Source organism: Ammospiza nelsoni, chromosome 2 (genome assembly GCF_027579445.1).
Source record: "Ammospiza nelsoni isolate bAmmNel1 chromosome 2, bAmmNel1.pri, whole genome shotgun sequence".
NCBI classification, from domain to species: Eukaryota; Metazoa; Chordata; class Aves; order Passeriformes; family Passerellidae; genus Ammospiza; species Ammospiza nelsoni.
The window spans coordinates 25,948,648-25,961,924 of NC_080634.1; the positions used below are offsets into that span (position 1 = coordinate 25,948,648).

General features: G+C 38.9%; 1 protein-coding gene across 2 annotated transcripts in view; it reads right to left on the reverse strand.

The window, feature by feature from the left end:
- ZBTB20 (zinc finger and BTB domain containing 20) overlaps positions 1-13,277 on the reverse strand; it is a 473,031-nt gene that overhangs the window by 302,938 nt on the left and 156,816 nt on the right. For both annotated transcript variants that reach the window (XM_059466192.1, XM_059466193.1), the window contains one exon: positions 9,154-9,229. The gene's annotated coding sequence lies outside the window, so the exon portion shown is untranslated. The remainder of the gene's footprint in view (positions 1-9,153; positions 9,230-13,277) is intronic.

Consider the following 13,277-nt stretch of genomic DNA (forward strand, 5'->3'; position numbering starts at 1 on the left):
CACCTTTTTTACCAAAAGATAAAACCTTCTCCTCTCCATCAGTTAAGGAAAGTCCTACATTTCCAGCAGGACATCAGCCAGAGTAGTTGGTGTCTGCCCCTTACCTGGGGCAGGACTTTTGGAGAGGGCAGAAAAGATGAATACATAAATGCACCAAAACCCAACTCATGTAAAGGCCCAGCTCAAGCATATATGTTGGCAATGATTCCCGTCTCCACTGAAAGGAGTGTGGAAGAAGTCCTAGGGACTTCTTTTGCGCCAGGATTTCCCTCTTTATCTGTAAAAGAAATTATCAGAAAATGGCAGCACTTCATTCAGAAAGGGTGTGCAGAGATCTGGAGGGATCACAGGTGATGATTATGTCTGCAGATCCACTCTGGGTACTACAAATAACACTGGATTTGTCACATTGTTTACCTGCAACCCTGAATTCCTCCCAGTTCCACAGCCCTGAGCTGCCAGCTCTAGGAAGCAGCAGAGGGGAATTACAAAGTCCTATCCCATTCAGACAGTGGGACCAAGTACTGGCAGCAGTAGAAGGGAGACTAAAATTTTTCACAATATGGATATTCAGGCTTCCTACTATGTCAGCAAAGAAAAAGGGAGAAAAGCCTACTACTCCTTCCAAACTTCCATCAGTGCACTCATGGTTAATCACAACACAGCTTTGAGAATTAGTTCAGCATTAAATAAAGAAATTCTATTTTTTTCTACAGTATATTTATTTTACAAGAAATAGAAGCATAAGGAACTTAAAGAATATCTACTATATGGTATGGATGCATTCTAAACATTATGACAGAGATAGTGTGAGGGATTTTTAGAAATTAAATGCTTTTAAATGTAATTAAGTCATAATGAAGACAATCACATAGAAAACTCTGCCACTGACAGTTTGACAATGCAGGGACATCGGAATTGTTTTCCACCTTTCTAAGGCACAGGAAAATTCTGGCTATCTCATGTTGATGAGAGGCAAATTCTATAACGGGACAGAACACGCATTCAGAAAAAAGTAGAATGTACCTAGCAATTTGGAATTCTCTAGGACATGAATGGATTGCAGTAAGGAAAAATATCTTGCCGGGAAGAAATCCTGTCAATGGAAGAATCACCAAGTCTTTAGTCTCCAGAGCTTCCCTCTGGCTGCCTCTAGGCTGAACACCATCCAACAAGATGCTTCCCTTTGCCCTTAATACATCCCAATTACTGGACAAAGCCCCTGACTCTGGGGTTTGAATTCCACTTGGAGTCCTGCACCTAAATGTTACTGCATCCAGCTTTGGACCTGGTAGCACAGTGTCCTCTCACCACCTATTTCCAAATCTTTGCAATAGTCTGAGACTTACATATGAGAAGAGAATGATGTTTTGAGCATCACAGAAGTCCAGGGACTATCTGAATGCAAAGCTTTGGTTCAGTACTAGTCCAAAAACATATCTATTTCTTTTTGTTATAGATTATAATAATAACTATTAGTTGTCATTACCTTCCTGCACAAAGAATTTTCCTGAACTCTTGCCAAAGGACAGTTCCCTGGGCAGGGCAGGAAAACACTTGAGGTGACCAGGACTGGTATTCTGAAGAAAATAAGCCTTTGCTATACATCTAGAGCTGTATTAATGTCTGAATGCTCATTCTGGAGCCATGACTATAAGCACATAGGCACAAAAACACCACAGCATAACAAAGACTGCTAAAGTGAGCAAAAATTTGCCATGATAAAAGTGTTCCTGAATGGCAAGCATGATCAGAGGAAGGGCAGATACAGGTCTAAAAGAGCAGTATTTTCTAAGCCACACACACAAAGAAGCTGAGAAGTAGTAATACACCAATTTCTGACACAGGAAGAAAGTGCAAATGGGATCATTTCTGGAGTGATGTCACATGGCCAAGAGGCACCAAGACAAATTAAACAGCACTGAAGCCCTGGCAAAAGTAAAAAGAATAATCCTTTCCTTCCTGCAGGATTGAAACAGTTATGAGGAATTCAGCTGCTATCCATGAGCATCACTACCTATAGCAAACTTGCCTATTGACTCAGGGATTTTTCACTTCTAGTCATGCTACACTTCCAGTCGAGTTGATAGACTAATTTAATTCTGTACCTTCCTGGTCACCTGGTTCCTGGGTCCCTCAGCATCCTCTCTTTGCATTCCTCAGGCTTTTGTGATGTCCTGACCGCTGGAATTTCCCTTGGGTTGCTAACAACATGCAGGCTAAAGCTGTCAGCAAGGCACTAAATTCACCCCAAAGGATGATAATTTTAGAGCTGTTGGCTTCAGGAATCCCCCAGTGTTCTGGGGAAGTGACAGCCACTCAGAAGTAAGAAGGTTAGTTGTGTATTAAAACAGGGCAACAGGCATGACAAAAACATTATCCTCTTCACTCGAAACCCTAATGAACGGAAAAAGGAACTGGGAAGAAATGAGAATTCATCTGTCTCTGAGTCCAATTTTTCCACTGATGGTCTGATCTTACAAACTCTATACATAGGAACTGTGCCATTATACCCAACCTAAATGAACTGGGGCTGCTGATCATAATCCAATCTGGTTTGTATTCAGAGAGGACATGCAGTGATCTGGTGCAAAACTGCTATCACTGCTGTTGAAAAATATAACACCTTATTTCTTGAAAAGGTTCTGCTGGTAAGAGTCACGTGATTCTTGATTACTTGCTGCAAATTTTGGAAGAAATGAGATAACACTCTTCCATTCTACAAAAGATTGTTTTGTTCAAAATTTCAATAAGAACACTGCATGAACTAGAATGAAATTTCTAAGGAAATATGATGAAAAAATATCTGCCAGAGAAAGCAACAGGTTCAAAAAATTGTTAATGCAGGTTTTGACTCAGAGATGCCTTCAGTTATTGCTGACACCAAAACATTTTGCACAGTCAAATACTTCTTTTTGGTTATTGTTTAAAAATAAACAAATAAAACAAATATTCTGATCTCTTTCATGCCAGTGGAAACTGTTAAAAACAACAGACCAAATTTGGCACAACAGATTAAAATCTCTTTCTAATCTATTATCTAGATACTTCAGGGGCAATGGCAGGAAAGAGTGCAGTACAAATGAGATCCTCTTTAGCCTAGTGAAGAAAACAGACCAGAAAATTTGGGTAACTTACATTCATCAGACTGCCCTACATCAGACTCTGAAATTTGAAATGATTCAGCGAGAGTGTCCTCAGGGACACTGATGTAAATGTGGAGTAACCACAATGCCTTTCTCTGGAGGCCCTCCCATTATACACTGGTTTAGCTAAACAATTTCATTTCAGATAGAACAAAATAGGAGTCCTTCAGTAAAGGCCAGGTCTGTGTTGCTTTTTTCCTTTCACGGTTTATCAAATGACATCTCTGGTCTGATATAACCTTCCTTGCTCAATAATATTTAATCTTTATTTTACTTTGAAGTAGAGTAGCAAATGCTTTGATAAATGGAGAGAAAGATTTTCCACTTTCACCATAACATCTTCAGGTGCTGAAATGCTGAAGTGTTTTACTGCAACTTGCTACAGCAGTGCTACTCAGGGAATCAATGCTTATATTCCCATGCCTTTTTAACATGAGTGAATCACAGCCCATACTCCTTTATATACTAAAAACAACCACACACCAGAGAGCCATTTTCCTATCCTCATCTATTGTGGCCACTATTCTGCAAAAACAAGAGCTTCCATCTATGAAAAATGCCATGATTCTACCCATTTGTACACTACAGCTGATGCTCTTAACCTCCAGACCTACAACACACTAACAAAGCCCCACACAACCCCTCCACCTCCCAAAAACCCCTTAAACATTTGTACGAAAACAAAAAAATAACCCATGAGAGATTTAATAAAAAATAATTCCCAACTCCTTTTTTGTGCTAAGTTGTGAATGAAACTGATTAAAACCAACCTGAGAACTATGAAAATTTTCTTAGTTCTTGGCCAACTGCTTTTTGAGATTTGCAGTTTCATTAAGTGAAAACATCTTTCTAGGATGTTTGCATGAAAATTCAGAAAACAGAGGCAATCATAAGAAAAGAGAGACAATTACAAAGCTCCTAATCTCCTGAGACATTTACCTTTTTGTAGCAGGCTTTACTCCAGTCTCATTACATATTTGCTCTGATCATCAATCCTATTTGCAACTTTCAACTGCCTCCATGGTCTTTATCAGAGGAGCTTGTATCAGGCAATACCTGGACTGTCTCCATTAATCCAAATTTTGAAAACCAGTAACTGAAACAAATCAGTATTTGTGCACTGACTGGAAAGAAACCCCTGCAGACTCACCATGACTGAAAATATCTTTCTGTGGCTATGTGACTCCCTCCTCTATCCTTCTCTAAAAAGAGAAGGGTCAAAGCAAAATGCTGGCAGCCCAATTAAATCTTTGAAGACAGTGTGCTTTCCAGTTATGAGACGATGGAAAAATGAGAACCCTGGAGATCTTTTAGGAATATTAGGCTTTATTAATCAGGAATGTATTTGCCATATACCAACATTCCCAAACAGTACATTGAATCAGATAAATGCCAGGGAGTAACAGAACCCATCTAGTTTGGTCTTCTGTCTTATGGGAAGTTCCACTATGCTCTGGGAGCTGGTCTTCCAAGCCATTCCTTTAAAAAGAAACCTCCCCTGCTTCCATAATACCTATAGGTTGTGTGTTCCAGCACTTTACAACCCCTACAGTCAGAACATGTCTCCTAATATCTAACTTGGTAATTTTCACTGCTCATTGAACTGATTTCTTTAGGTCTTTCTCCCAGTGGACATGAAGAACAATTAATCACTGTGCTCTTGATTATAAATTTTCACTCAATAGATTTTTTAATTTTATTTTTTTTTTAGTTTATTCTCCTTAAGGTACAACAAAAGCAACGCTTTCAGAAGCATGTAATGCCAGGTAAGGCTCCGACATATTCTCTAGCCCCTGGGCCAGATAACAATCAACCAGTTTCTGCTTTCTTCACAATTTTAACTCTAGGACAATTTCTGCCTTGACAAACATTTTTGACCTCTCCACATTTCCACTGGGGTTTCACAGGTAGAAATCAGGGCAGAATTTATCTCCACGGGTTTCTGGATTAATGCCTTGGTAAAGGAAGGGGAAAAGGCAAAATTAATTCTCTTTGTTAGTGCTAATGCTATTCCTCAGGGATAGTTGTCCCCAAGACATTCATCTTTGTTCAAAGCAAGCACACTTCCATACTCATTTCACACTTGCAGCTCAGCTTCTACAAGCCAATATCTGCATCAAAAAAAAGGCTTAAACTCATGAGAGTCTGCATTCTGTCAGAGGAACAGGAACTGGGAATGGACTCAAAGCCCATCTTCGCCCACCTGAAGTTCTAGCAAAAACATCAAGTTATAGGAGGAAAGGTCAGGTCCCAGATCCATCAAGAATCATGAGGATTCTTGCCCTGAAAAGAACATGGTAGTGCATGTAGTGCTTGTTTGTTGCTTCAAAACTCTTCCTTCATCTAAAAGCAGAGCTGTGATGGACGAAGGCCTTCCCAGCCCTGACATCCTGACGCTACACATGCAGCCTGCACTCTGGGATGCCAGCTCACTGTGTCACATTGGCTTGGGTTCTGCCTCTTCCTTTCCTTATGCCTGCAAGCTCAATTGAACTTATGAAAATTCAAACTGTCTTCTGTCTGTTTCATACATCATCAGCAAACAATCACTAGACAAAATGAATTTGCTCTCTGTAATTTGGAGGTTACACAAATGCCTCAGCTGTATAATGCAAAGAAAAAAAAAAGGAAAAAAGTTTGGTATGCAAGGTTAACTCAGCATGGAGGAAAGTAGCAAAGAAACAGAGGGAGAACATGAACAATAAAATACTCAAAAGTGAGGAGAGTGACATGAGAAATACTTCTGTAAATTGGAGTTGGCCTTGCTACTTTTGAGTGATGGGATTAAACAAAGGCTCAAGCGAGTTGTGAAAGATCACCCCCAAGAGTGGCTGTATCACCATTCCTCATGATTTGGACACACAACATACTTATTTATAATAACAATGGTTACTATTTATCCCCTAAGAGCTCTGCAAACGCAAATTCACAAATTCAGTAATGTTCACAGAGCTGTATCAGTTTGAACCAGATTGAAAGAGTGATCTGCTGAACAAGGCACAGTGAGGTTAAATGACATGTCCAATGCCACTCATTTTCCACAATGAGTATCAGTATCCACTCAGTACCCATAAAGATTAGAACACCAGATCTTTAGGTCACTGATCAGATCAGGCTGTGTAAAGCTGAACCCTTGACAAACCAACCTCTTTTTTAACAAAAATAACATGGCATATACTCCTTACTGCCCTCAGCCCAGGGCAAGGTAACTAAAACTATTGCTTTGAAAGCACACATTTTTCTTCCATACACAATATGTGTGCTGTCATTGTCTCATTCCAAAATCATGCAGACACCGAGTGTGAGCAAAGGTACCTCCTCGTGCTTGACTTAATCCTATTTGGGGTTAGTTGCAAACAGCAAAGTACTAAACCACATCCTTGAAGTTAAGTATTTGAGTAGTCCCATTGACCTCAAAAGATCTGCTTGCCTATCAACCCAGATGACTTTAGTTCAGAGAACCCAACATAGCAAGAACCCAGCCCACAGACCTTTTGCATTGGCAGAATATCTGTCCCACATTTAGCAAGAGGAGTTTTTCATGCAGCTGTCTGACAGATGTTCAGGTGATGTGTATGTTAATGCTTCTTCTAATGCCATGTACCAAGTATTTTTTATTAGACCAAATTTGGCTCATCTTATAATAATCATTCACTTTAGGGACATCCCTACATTAAAGCAAGATTTCCACCCTTTAATTAAAGAAATAAATTACAAAACTACCAGGATATGGCTTGCCTTTTCTCTTTGCTGTTTTTGGGTTAATACAGGAAAGCCCAAACAGCAAGTTCACCTTTTTAAGGATCTTACAATTAGAAACACCTGATTAGAGCAAACATAGAGGAAACAAAAGAAGTCCTCAAAGTATACCTTCCTCTATCAAAAGTGCCACTACTGTTATTGTATCAAGCAACTGTTTTCATGGACAAGAGGTATAGCAAGAACACATCCTCATTTTACAGGATTTACATGCCTATGTAAAACTTTCCTCACCTTTTTCTTCTGTATTCCAGGGACAGGCTATGCCAAGGCTACAGAACTCAAAAGCAGCTACAAGTTTAAAGGTAGGGTGTTTGTGAGTTTCTTTGTTGCTGTTGTAGTTTCTTTTGTTTGTTTGTTTGTGGTTTTTTTTTTAAACTATTATACAAGAAACTCAAGGATTAAAAATATGAGCTTTTACTTCATGGAATGGAAAGAAGACCTAGGCAGAACAGTCTTAGGAATCATGATCCCACGCTCCATTCCCAGTTTGACCACTGATTTACTTGGACCTTGAGAAAGCTGCTCAATATCTCTGTATGAATGCACTTGACACTCCTGATAAAAAAATGAAACCAAAAATATTTCCTGAACATGAGTTTTACACTTGTGTATTTATTTTCCCTTCAAAATCTATAGTCCCATATAACTTTAAAAAGCTCATCCCAGCCAGCACCAATTGCTACTCTTATTTTGTCTTGGGCTCTCCATGCAGGACTTAGTGACCATCTGGATCCTGAGGATTCAAAGAACTTGCCTTAATTCCTCTTACACTGCTGCTGCATTTTGGAAAGAGAAATACTCCTGCTTTCCAACAAAAATTTTCCCGGTTGTTCACACTGAATTGCAAGAGAAGCATGAAATTTGGTACTCACAGATTCAGAAGAGTTCCCCCATTTTTCCCTGAACACCTCCCTTTAAATTGCTGCTGATCCCAGCAAATCCACGACTGTTTTCAACTCGGCTCACCAGTGTAATTGCAAGGTTAACCTCTGGTGGCCAGGGAAGCTGCTCACATTCAGCAATGAAGAGCAGAAAATGTTAAATACCATTCACTGGCCACAGCCTGCAGTTAATACACAATATTTAAACAACACAATGGCATGGCCCTTGCCAGTAATGTAAAAACACAGTGGAGTAGAGCCAGAATGGCACAATCTGCCTGTCTGAGTCATGCTTGGCGCTGTGTGCTGGAGGGGAAGGCTTTAGCTGCCCACAGTGTAACTGTACCCTCCAGCTAGTTTACAATAAAACATTAAAATATATTTAAAATGGGGGGATGGGAGGTGGTGGTAAAGGCATGATAAATCCTCTCTAATAGTTAAAATATTTTAAAACTGAAGTATAAAAGTACCACTTTGGAAGAAGGCTCTGGATTTCATTACAGACTGCATTTTGATCTTAAACAAGAAAACAAACTCACTTTGCTTTGTAATATTCCACAGCTTTGTACTGTTCAACTGAAATCGATAATTTTCCTTTTTTCTACAAGCTTCTGGATTTTTTTCATATATTATTTCATTTGATTAAGAGTATCTGAATCTACTGTATTTTCCAATCCTCTTTTGCATGCCTGTCGTTCAGTCACTGAAGTTCCAAATCTTAATTATTAACCCAAATACATTCAATAAACAGATTCTAAATAAGGGTAGATCAGAGCGATGTGCAATCTGACTTGCATTTATGGAATAACTATGCTCTTAGAAAAAGATTCCTTTCTTGCTGAGATGTAGATGCTATTTTGACTGTTTTGTTGTGTCACAGCAGAGATGAATTAGGCATTTCTGCCTTCATCTGCACCCTAAAGCAGCTGAAGTCCCCTGTGATGTCATGAGAAAGTTGTTTGTTTTTTCCTCATACAAAGGAGAAGAATTTGTTACGACATCACGAGAAGAGAATAAACTGTATTTTGTGCTATAAGGAATTTTCTGCTACTTTCTGTTATCTCTGCACCAACGTGCAGAAATCCTCTCTGACAAAGCGACAGCAACTGTAAGTCAACAGAGATGCACAGTATTCCTAATACTCTCCAAAACAAAGCAGAAAAGAATGATCTATTCAGTGCTCTGAAATTAAAGATCTGCAAGATGTAAGTTCCTTTTTAATTTTTAAATAAAACATCCTTTGAACTTCTAAATCCCATTCAAGGGGACTCTGACCTTTATCCAAGACCAGCTACTGTGCTAACACTTTGGATGCATATAGAGGAAAAATACGGACAAAGGGTACCGGAAAAGCTTTTACTTACAGGAATGCAGTGTGGCTTAATCTTTTTGTTTTTAAGGTGCAGTGATTTCAGCATCTACAATGTAACTTCAGGCAGTCTGAAAAGAAACAGGTTAAAATCTCTTTCAGTTATAATTGGTATTTCAGATTTAATTAAAAATTAAACTTTCATAATGTTTCACCATCCAAAGCAATGCATTATCAGTCAAGCGTAGCCTTTTTTTTTGTTAAAAGAAGCTCTTCCCAGAGTAGTTTGCAATGAAAGAAAAAGGGAAAAAAGCAATTGAGAGTAGCAAAATATATTTCTTCAGCAAAAGATCTCTGAATAATTTGGAAAGAAGCCTTCTGCCACTTAATTTTAACAATCAACCTTATACTAATTAAAAAAAACCCCACAATTAAAAAAGACAGAAAAACACCACCACATACCAAAGACTGTGAGGATAAAAATGTTAATTTCAGCAAAACAAGGACACTGCTAGGACCAGAACATACGCACCAAAAGGGAAAATATGGTTTTACATAATGCCAGCCAACAACATTTTTTACAAATTTGTTCTACAGCATGCAGCACTTTCAGACTGTTGCATGGAGAAGCAGAGGAAGACAAGTTCAAAAGGAGTAAAGCTGTTTTTAAAGTGTACAAGGCAAAAGGTCCCTTGCAACCCTTTGTTAAGGGATATGAAATAGCTCATCTATAAAACTGTATGGTTTCTTATCATGTAAAATAAATGTCACATTTCTGTGCAAAACAGATGATTAAGAAGTGGTAGCTGCCGACACAGCATTCGAACAGATGCAAAATATTTTTTTTTTTCAAAATGCAGTTGAAATAGTTGGAATGACAATAAAACTCCAGGGGTTGTACCATAAATATGAGTTTAAATGTTAGACTGGAGTTTAAAACCTGTGGTTTTAATTATATCTAATTATAAAGGCTCCAAAACCAGGAGAAACGAGAAAAACAAAAAAATATTAATAATAAATTAAAACAATTTTGCAGTAAGTTGTCAGGATTTGGCCTCGTAATAACAAACCATACAGCAATATACACAGACACATACAATGTACCAATGACTCATTAAAGGAACAAATCAAAACTTCATTAAATTTTATTTTTAAAAGGTGACAGCAGAACTTGCCTAATTTACCCCATTCAAAGTCAAAGCTATTCTCCTCACCAGCAGCACACTCGCAGAGACGGTCAAATAAATCCCAGTGCAAATCTAATACTGTTTTTAAATGTACCACTGGCTGGGAGCAATTCCTAGGTGTAATTTTACATTGTTCTCCCATAAGTAAAAATACAATTCCTCAGATGTCAGTCTTATATGAGGCTTCTCAATCCATCCTCATGGATCTTTAAAATAAAATGCAGCATACCAGACAATATACTGTCACACAAACATGTTCATACACACACCTATACCACAAACAAAAATAAGCTCACAAACTTATTTGTAGGTTTAGGTTTTCCACTCTGTCAAGATCAGAGGTATTGAAGAGCAGGAGGCAAAACAGAGAGCACAGAAGTGGACAGAACAGGAAGAACCAGAAACACTTCTTGAGCATTTGAATGAACAAGAGCCCTCTCATAGAGGCACTAGGATGATGCTGCCACGAGATAATCCTTATAGGCTTGGATGAAATTTTTCCTGAAGGAACCACCTGACACACATGTTCCTCTGTTCCTCTTCCTTTAGACAACCTTATATCACGCAACTTTCCTTCTTTCTCCTGATTGACACCTAATAAGGTAGAGAAACCTAATAAGGTAGTGAAGAAATCCAGGCAAAAAACTGCTAAGTCCATCAGCAGCAGGCAATAGCACAACTGCCACATATGGGATAACAGTTTCAGCCTCTGAACTTCCATTTCTTTCACTCTCTTCCCCTTCCAAATTTACTCCTTTTCAACATCTTCAGGACTGTAAGGCTGGCTTGCTGGCAGGGCAGGAGAGGGGCAGCAGTATTTAAAATCCAATGCTATTTCTTCTAATGAATGCAGTGAAAAACTGACCTCAACTGGGAAAACAAAGAGCATTCACTGAGGGTAAAATGTATCCCTGTGTAGAGAGCCAGTATAGAGAAGCCCTATTCCAATGACCTGAATAGGAATAAATTGGTGCATGGACTTCACCACAGTGAATTTTGTCCAAAATTCCTTTTTTTTTTTTTGTAGAGAACGAACATGGGCGTCTCCTGTCAAAGGCACAGCACCTCCTTCCCATGCTGGGCACAATCCTGACAACTGCTCTTCAGTGTATCTTCCTAGTGGTTTTAAGATGAAGTCTCTTGTGCTTTGCCCACATTTTTCTGATTGGGCAGGGAAAGGGGGGAATGCAACATTTGGCATTACTCTGCAAGTTAGCCTGAGGACATAGTGCCTGCACATAAAGTGGGCCCTCTCCTCAAGGCAGGCATAATTAGCACACACCGTGATTCTTCTAATACAAGAAATAGAGCCTTGGAAAAAGCTCTCTGTAAGAGCTTGCCTTCCTGTGCACAGGTGAGGATGCTTAACACTTGTGGGGCAGGAGATCATGATTGTTACATGAAAGGGGTGCCCGAATCCCCTTGTGGAAAGAAAAGAGACGTGGCTCAAGAACAGTCAATGAACTTTTCCTTGAGAGAAGCCCAAGAGCTGGAATTGCAAGAATGAGGAGTATGGCAGGTCAGGAATGAGGCCCATGAGTAAAGTGTTAAAAACAAGGCAAGTGTTGCCTCTTAGTAAAGGCTTGAAAAACAAATATCAGAAGGTAAACAGGTTTCACTTTGCTCTCTCACAATTCCTTCTTGCCACAAAGCTTATGCAGAGTGTGAAAACTGTGAGATTTCCCCTCACAGTTACCAACTCTACAATGACTGAAGTTCATTAGCAATATTTCATGACCTGCATGACTGTACTTTGCCTGACTCATGGTTATGGTCTAATTCACCACTTTGATAAGGATCAGATTCCTTCGATCTAAAAAATTAAAGAGAAGGGAAAAATGTGTAATTTTTAATCGGGAAACATTTCAGAAGATGTCAGCCTTCTGCAAACTCTTAGCAATAAAGAAGTTCCATATCTGTATAGCTCTAATTTTCCTTGAGTACCTTAACTCAGCTGGAGCAGGTCAGAGTCGTACACAGCTGATTAGTTATGAGGAGAAGGAAGACTAGAGGAAAATACATTATAACACTTTTTGATATCTTTAGACATTTCTAGATATAGAAATTACAACCTCAGTCAATTGATCTTTTTCAAGCTCACTTCTTGAGCTGGAAATCAACAATGAAGCCACTGCCACAAGTAACTATTTAAAGAAGGCAAAATACTGATGTCCTTCCTCAAGGAAAAAAACCTCATTGATAATATTAAGGAAGTTGTCTTCAACAACCAGGGAATGAGGGAAAGGGAGCACACTGGGAAACAAATGGATGCACAAAAATGAAAAACAAGCCCTTTACCTTCAGGAGAATATTCAAAAACACTCATGGGCCAGTTAAGAGACCTCAATCCAACTTCAGAATCAAAATAATTATTTAAGATATGGCCTAGAATAATTGTGTCACAGAAATGAAAAAGGAAAGTCAATTGTACAGGTACCTCATCTAGCAACAAATATACAAATTCAGGAATTGGAACCAGTATAGACACATCAGCACAAAGCTCTGTTCAGGCTCACTGGTAAAAAAAAGAGCAAATCTTATTAACACAGATATAGCACTACTTTACTGCTTTTTTTAGGTGAATGCACTTTAGTTGGTATTAACTCTCTATAAACAGCTTTATTTTGCCACCTGTTCCTTGTCCTGAGTGGAGAGAATAAAAAAGAAAAAAAAAAGTAATAGCAGTGATTGAAAAATCCTCTCAAGAAGTTTGAATTGGAGCTCTTACTACACTTTCAAAAATATGCTGGAATTTAGGTTATTTCCAGCTCTGCCTTCAAACTCATCACCATTTGTGGCTCAAACCAGAGTCACAGGGTTTGTGGGGGGGCTTTGTAATCTGGCAGAATAGAAACAGAGGGCAACCTACAGCATTGTGCTGGGATCAAGGGTTCCTGCCACTGCAGGAATGGACAACAGGAGACTGAAGGTTTCTTTGTCAAAATGGTAAATCTCTATCTGTTATTGGTTCACTGCAAAGATGAATGCCCAC